This window comes from Terrapene carolina, unplaced genomic scaffold (genome assembly GCF_002925995.2).
Source record: "Terrapene carolina triunguis isolate 2854851 unplaced genomic scaffold, T_m_triunguis-2.0 Scaffold21, whole genome shotgun sequence".
Lineage (NCBI taxonomy): Eukaryota > Metazoa > Chordata > Testudines > Emydidae > Terrapene > Terrapene triunguis.
Window position 1 is genome coordinate 12,768,435 of NW_020664372.1, and position 7,414 is coordinate 12,775,848.

Below are 7,414 nucleotides of genomic sequence, written 5' to 3' on the forward strand. Positions count from 1 at the left end.
TAAAGGTTGAATCTGGGTGTGTAACCCTTTCTGGCCCTGTGTCACAATATGTGTTCACCAGCATCACAGTGTAGTCACCCTGTTATAGATTTCCAAGTAGTTAGCTGCGGAGCGTATGTGTTTTCCATCTTCTAGAGAAACAATACACAAAGGTAAAGAGTTGTAGGTTTTTTTCATTTTGACTTTGCACACTAGTTCACCTAGTTCTACACAGCCAGCATGTGCAACTTACTGGGGCTGGTGCTTGCCCTGCAACACCATATATAGTTTTCCTAATATTGTACAAAACTATAATACAGTAACTCTTCAGACTTAGCTATATATCCATGGCAATTCCTTCTACGGGCAGTTTGTAACATGTTTTGTGATCCTTTGGAATGTAATGTGCCATATAATGGTAAAATGCTATTATTGTTTGTTATCCATTAATAGTATAATCTTAATTACAGAGGCTAGATTGTAGCATTTAATCACAGCTCAAAGAGCTCCACTGCCCAAACGAAGAACTGGGAAGTGTTCTCCTACAGAGAAGCAGAATATTCCCTGATATCTCATGTTGCATCGGTTGGTGGTTGGAGAAGAGTAATCTGTGATATCCCTTTCCGAGATGGAGTATTTTATCCTTCTGTCACACACCCACACTCACGTGACTGGGCAACTTAATTGGCCAGTGCATAGATGGAGGAGTGTATGTCTACTTATTCCCTTCCTCCAAGATCTGATCCTGTAATATTACTACAAATTGAAAATAAAATAAACAGAAGGGAAAACTATTTTCCCTACTATTTTCTTACACATGCAAAATAAAACATTTTAGGAGTTAAAATAACACGTGTATTTGTAGGCATCACCAAAATAAACAATATAGAAGTAGAGAATAAGAACTGAGTATTTATAAGGAAATATGCACCTTGGGATTAAATTTCTCATGGTGAAAATATTTCCATATTTCCTTACTACTAACAAATTTAAATGATAAGCTCTTTTTTCCCTTTGGAATTCTAAACGCAATCTGCCTCAGGGGACATGGGCTTGTTGCCTGTGCATTGTGCTGGTTGGAAAACAACTGGAGACTTTGAGAACTGTAGCTTTTACCTGTACACAACAAAGAAACAGACAGCAATGCATAGGTTGAGAATCAGGATGTGACAACTGCTGGGAATGGTATTATGGTTCCTAAAAACTGACTATAACTATAGTTTCCAGAAGTCTCCAGGTAGCGGTCTTCAAATGGTCTCCACTTCTTGTTCTCCTCATAAGGAAGTTACCTGGGCTAAAAAAAAAATGTAGTCCCTGCCACTGTAATTATTTCTTAACAAATGTAATTATGTATTCAGGTGCATATAATTACACAGAAAATTGAAGCATCTATCTGCAGATTCCATGTAATTACATGCAAGTACTGACAGGCAGTTAGAAAACTCCATTCCCAATTGCAGAAATAAATAGTGTAATAAAATCCAATTCAAGATGTAAGTACATAGATCAATTAGGGATTACACAGAAATAAGAGCTCTCTTTAAAATAGAATGTAGACATGTTGAACTGTGTAGGATTTTGTAGTAAATATCATAGTAAATATCAGAATAACTGCAATCTGACTGCCATTTAGTTAATGTACTGGATGTTAAAGAACATTAATTATAAGACTATAAGGGCCATCATAAGTAACTCAGGCAGTGCATTAAACTTTTGGGCATATGAATGAGTGACCATTGCTAGTATCACATTCAAACTGTACTGAAACTATAATGCAATTATATTCTAAACTGCATCCAACTGTATTCAACTATATTCAAGGGTGCATATAGAACATTGTCATTCAAAACCAATGTAATGTCATAAAACTCCGGGGAAAAGGGATAAAATAGAAAAAAAATGAACTTTTTTAAAGGAACAAAAGAACAGTGGGAGATATTTTCTAAGACACAAATATTAGTTAGGCATTTAACTTAACTTCAAATGTCATTGAAAGTCAGTGGAAGTTAGACACCTAAATGCATTTGTGCCTTGGAAATCTCCCCCAGTGTTGTGTTTCTAAAAGAAAACACACCATTCTTCCCCCTCACCAAAATCACTCTCTTTTATTGATTTTTTGTTTTATTTTTGCCCACAAAACTTGCAATCTCAACCTTGGATTAAGAGAAATCAGGCTTGGTCCTACAGATAAAGGTACTTTGCTGTGTTAGAAAAGGTTAGAGTCTGTAATAAATGTCAGAATCATAACCACTGTAATAAATGTCCTTGCACTGCCCTACACAGATACCAAACAAGTGTGAGGAAGTAGGAAAGTCAAATTTCAGTTTGGTGTTCTGGTACTTAGCATACTTGTATCTTATAAGTTACTGCACAAAGTTTAGGAGGGTGGAGAAACACTAATTAAGAACTACAAGACAATGTAAAAATATATGAAGCTATAGGCCTAATTTATCATAGCAGCCATCCATATTACTTACAAGATAAACAGCACAAATGGTAACTATCTAACATTACAAAACAGCTCAGGTCTCAGCTATGCAGATAAGAAGATTTCATGAATCTTATTCTAAAGGCAGCACAATTAATAGGACAGTCTTGCTTTGTTAAGGCAGAACAGTTGAAAACTCATTGGTCTTAAAAGCTACAGGAATTTCTTTAACTGGGTAGTGTTGCATTTAGCTAACATTACACAATACGTAGCAGTTAACCACTGTGTAATGTTTGAGTATTCACTTTGTACTACTTATCCTTTCACATTACCTCAGGAAAAACTCCAGCAAAGCAAGGAATCTCAAACAACCACCAAAGAGCAATATGCTACCGTATCAAATAAATTAGGTCAGTGATCTCTGGTGGTTAAAAATGTGTTTCAGCTTCATAAATACAGGATCTGATGTATTTATATTTCCATTAACTATGTCTGATTATATGTCTGCCTGTATCACAAAATAATGGAACAAACTTGATGCATGTGTTTGTTTAATGTAAATATTCTGTTGAAGTGTATTTTAAATACATTAACTTTCAGTAGTGCCTTCCTTCTCACCCCGTGCTGACCTCACCATTGGCTGCTTCCCAGCCAGGGTTTGTGGGCAGAAAGCTCCAAGGACACCTGCTTCCCTAGAAGACAGCAGCAGTAGCGAACTATGAATGAATGACTTCTGCCTGAGGGCTATCACTTCCTTCACTCTTTCAACTCAGCATCATACCCGCACACATATGTGATTCCAGACTCCTTTAGCAATAGCCAGTGACAGATACTGCCTTATGATCTAGGATACAATGTGGCCGGCTGGACTGAACTAAAAAGATTGAAAAAGATCCCAGTTTTTTGCCATCCCTCCCACCCCCAGATTCCCTCAGAATGGGTTTAACTCCCCATCAAAAGTTCCTTTGTATTGCAAAGCAGCTGCGCAAAAGCAGGTTGACGCCCAGGCTCAACTTTGTAGGCCAGTGGTTCTCAAACTTTTTTTTCCCACAGACCACTTGAAAATTGCTGAGGGTCTTGGCGGACCACTTAATGATCTTTCCAAATATTGTTAGTACTGTTAGCTAACTATTGTAAAGCGCTTTGGATAAAAGTGCTATATTAAAAAAATAATAATAATAAACTTGTTTTGTTCTACAAATAAAAGCACACAACTCATATTTTAATATCAATAGTCTTACCTTTCTAATGCAATGGATGTGCCCTCTCTCCCCCACTGTGGCAGCCCCCATGCTGGGGCTGGGAAGGAGTGGGGGGTCTCTCTCCCACCACAGCAGCCAGAGCTGAGGCTGGGAAGGAGGGCCATCTCTTCCTGGTAGCCGTAGCCCTGGAGCTGGGGAAGGTTGCCTCTTTCTCTGGCCACTGCAGCCCTGCATGTCCCAAATTCCACCCACCCCCTCTTCTTATCCCACTTCCCCCTCCCACCTACTCCCTATTCCCCCCAAGACCACCACCTCACCTTACATGTGCGTCTTCTCCAGGGTCCAGGCACCTAATTAGTACAGTCACGCCTGTGGCCCTTCATTCTCTTGTGTGCGGCCTCCCAGGCACGCACCTTAGAGGGAACTATCCGTGGACCACCTGAATGGAGCTTGCGGACCACTGGTGGTTCACGGACCACAGTTTGAGAACCTCTGTTGTAGTACGTGACATAGTTCTAAGTAAACTGCTTTGGTCTGGGGATTTCATAGATAAAAAGCAAAGGGGGTTGAACCGGGGTCAGGGAACAGCATATTTAAGCTGTAAAATTCCAGGAGAGACAGAGGCCCAAGACAGCTGCTTCTTGGTAAATGGGCATTGGACCTTTACCTGAGGTTTCTGCAGCAGGGAATTTCCCATGTGCAGTTTAACCACTTGCCAAAGACAGAGGACTTGTGTACATTTTGTAAATAAGCAGAATCAGTAGGAGAATACACTGGTTCCATATCACTGAATTCTCCCCCAATAGGAAACTGACCTGCAAGTCCATCAAATCTACTATCATTCAGCAAAAGGACCCGAATATTATAGCTATTTCATATTATCTATGTGGTTCCATTACATAGGGTTACCATACATCCGTGTTTCCCCAGACATGACCTTTTTTTTGGTCCTCCAATCGCTGTCTGGGTGGATTTCTGAAATCTGAACATGTCTGTGATTTCGAGCTGGGCGGCTGTAGTGTGGCCACCGCTGTATCCTCCTTCCCCAAGCTCCCTCTCCCCTCCGCAGTGTCCTCTGTTTCGGAACTTAAAATAGGGTAATGCTACCATTATAGCCACTTCTCCATATTACATATGACAATTTTTAAAATAATTTGTTACATTGTACAAACACTCCTTCCTGTATGCCCTGATCCTCAAAAAGTATTTAGAAGCCCAACACCATTTGAAGTCAGTGGAGTTCTGTGGAGGAGCTGAATCCCACCTGAATCAATTTGTAAGCTTCAGTTCAGGATTTTTTTTTTTTAATGGTGCTAAGAAATTGTTACATGCCGCACATACTTTAGCAGATGTACTGAAGTTAGACAATTTCTTTCAATAGGGAGGAAACTGAGCCTTCTTTTATGCAGATGAAATTAGCACCTACAACTGCAGTTTTGCACCTACAAAATTTTGCTCAAATTATGCACTTTTAATTCTAATGTAATTCTATTGATTTCAGTCATTTCCACCATCTTTACACACATGTAACTGGGCAGAATTTGTCCAAGGTATGATATATGTATCTAATATATAGTCACAATAATGCTTATTGCTTTTCTGCGCACCACTTTTCCAGTAAGGCAACTGTTCCCATGGGTATATTCCTGGATGAAAGCTACTTGTCTGGAGAAATTAGATGGAGTTTCTCAACCTGATTGTTTCCAACAATCAGTTACTAATTATTAATTTTTATAAATGATAATAATTGTTTTGTTTTATGAGTCAAAATGATCCTTTAACTATAAGACTCTCCACTAGGGGCTGTACTAAGACTACCTAAATTCTCCCTTCATCTAACAGTAAGTTAGAATCAAACCTATATCTGAACATAGAAAGCCAGTGCTTTGATCCATTGTGTGGAATACATAAATACAACTTCCAGTGAAAAGATGCTTTTGAGTTTTTGCATTATGAATATTTATAACATATTTTCTCAATTTTCTGCTGGTTTTAGTTGTGCTAAGTTGACCCAGTTTGGGGAAAATAGGCCCCCTGCTTTATGTACCATTATCAATCACAGTCAGCATTGTTTAAAGAACAGAATTTGCCTTCTTATATTAGGATGAACCATGCTAACCAGGGGCCTGTTGATGATACTTCAACTGAAGTCAGTGGAGTTCCCCGCCCCCCCCCCCATCACATTGGGATCATTACAAATCTTCAGGTTTTTGACATTGATCCAAAACTTGATGTTCTTATTCAGAAGTCTAGGCAAAACTGTCAACATCACTGTATACAGTGTAGTTGTAGAAATGTTGGTCCCAGGACATTACAGAGACAAGGTGGGTGAGGTGATATCTTTTATTGGACCAACTTCTATTGGTGAAAGAGACAAGCTTTCAAGCCACAAAGAGCTCTAGTACCTTTCCCAGGCCTAAAGAAGAGCTCTGTATGGCTCAAAAGCTTGTCTCTCTCCAGTGGTGCTAGTAGAATCCATGTGTTACCAGTACGGGGGGGCACAAGCTTAAGGGGGGCACGTGACCTCCCCACGTGACCCTCCATGTGACTCCTCACCACATCGCCCCCAGCCCGGGGTCCCCATGCTCTCCCCGTCCCCATCCCATATCCATCTCATGTTACATGGGGAGGTGTGTGGGTGGGCTCTGTCCTCCTCCTGCTGCGCCGGAGACAGGGCTGGGGATACGAGGCTGGGGGGCGGTGGTACAGCTCCCAGAGCAGCTGCTGGCATTCTGCTCCTTTCCCTGCTGCTCCTCCCAGCAGGGAAAGGAGCAGAACTACTAGCCATGCCCCCTGCCCTTCCAGACACAGAGCTACGTCTCTGTCCATGTACAGCAGCAGCCCCGCCAGAGACAGGGCTGGGGGGGGGTAGGCTGGGGGCCGGCGGTACAGCCACCGGAGGAGATGCCGGTGTTCTGCTCCTTTCCCTGCTTCCCTTCCTCGGCTGGGCTGCTGCTCTGTCTTTCTGGTACCAGCTATAAATAGCTTGCTGGTACAGTGTACCGGAGTGTACCGACCTACTTGCACTCTGTCTCTCTCACCAACAGAAGTTGGTCCTATGAAATACTTTAATATTGGTGGGAGTTTTGCCTGAGGAGATACTGAGGACTGTTGGAGGGGGTCCATTATTTCTAGACAAACACACACTGCCTAGCACACACACACACAAACAAAAAGGGTGCTCCTGAGAAAATGACAGAAATATCTCTATGGGACATTATACACTCCCAGTGAGGAGCTCTTTGGGACATTGACAAGCGGAAAGCTGTGGGAGTTGAAATAATTCAGCACCTCTGTAAATCAAGTCATTTCTATTTAGGTGTGGCATGGCGTTCACTCATTGCAGGTGGCACCTCCTCTGGCCATCCTGGGGATTAGCTCTACCAGGCATTGAACCCTCCTCTGGTATTGTCTGCACTCATCCTGTCTTGTCCTGTAGCCCTTCTCGCTCCAGGAACTGCAGCCTCCTTTTCATGACTTGGCCAGGTCACCATACATGTTCTCCTTCTGGGGGTGATGTAAGAAGTCTTTCCCAGACAAACCATCCCTAATCTACTGTCCTCTGCCTGGCCTGTGCCACATCTCCAGTGGCTGGCAGGGGAACCCAGGCTCACCCTCCACTCCAGGTTCCAACTTAGAAGCCCTCCAGTTGTAGGGATATAAAAGAAGGTACTAACAGTGATTCCCCCAAGTGACAGTGACCCCCTCATAATTTGTCCCCCACACTTTAAAATCCAACAGTTTCACCAAGTACAAAAATCTCTTGGGTCTTCTGTTAAAACTTGTAAGCTACTGTCTGTAGAAA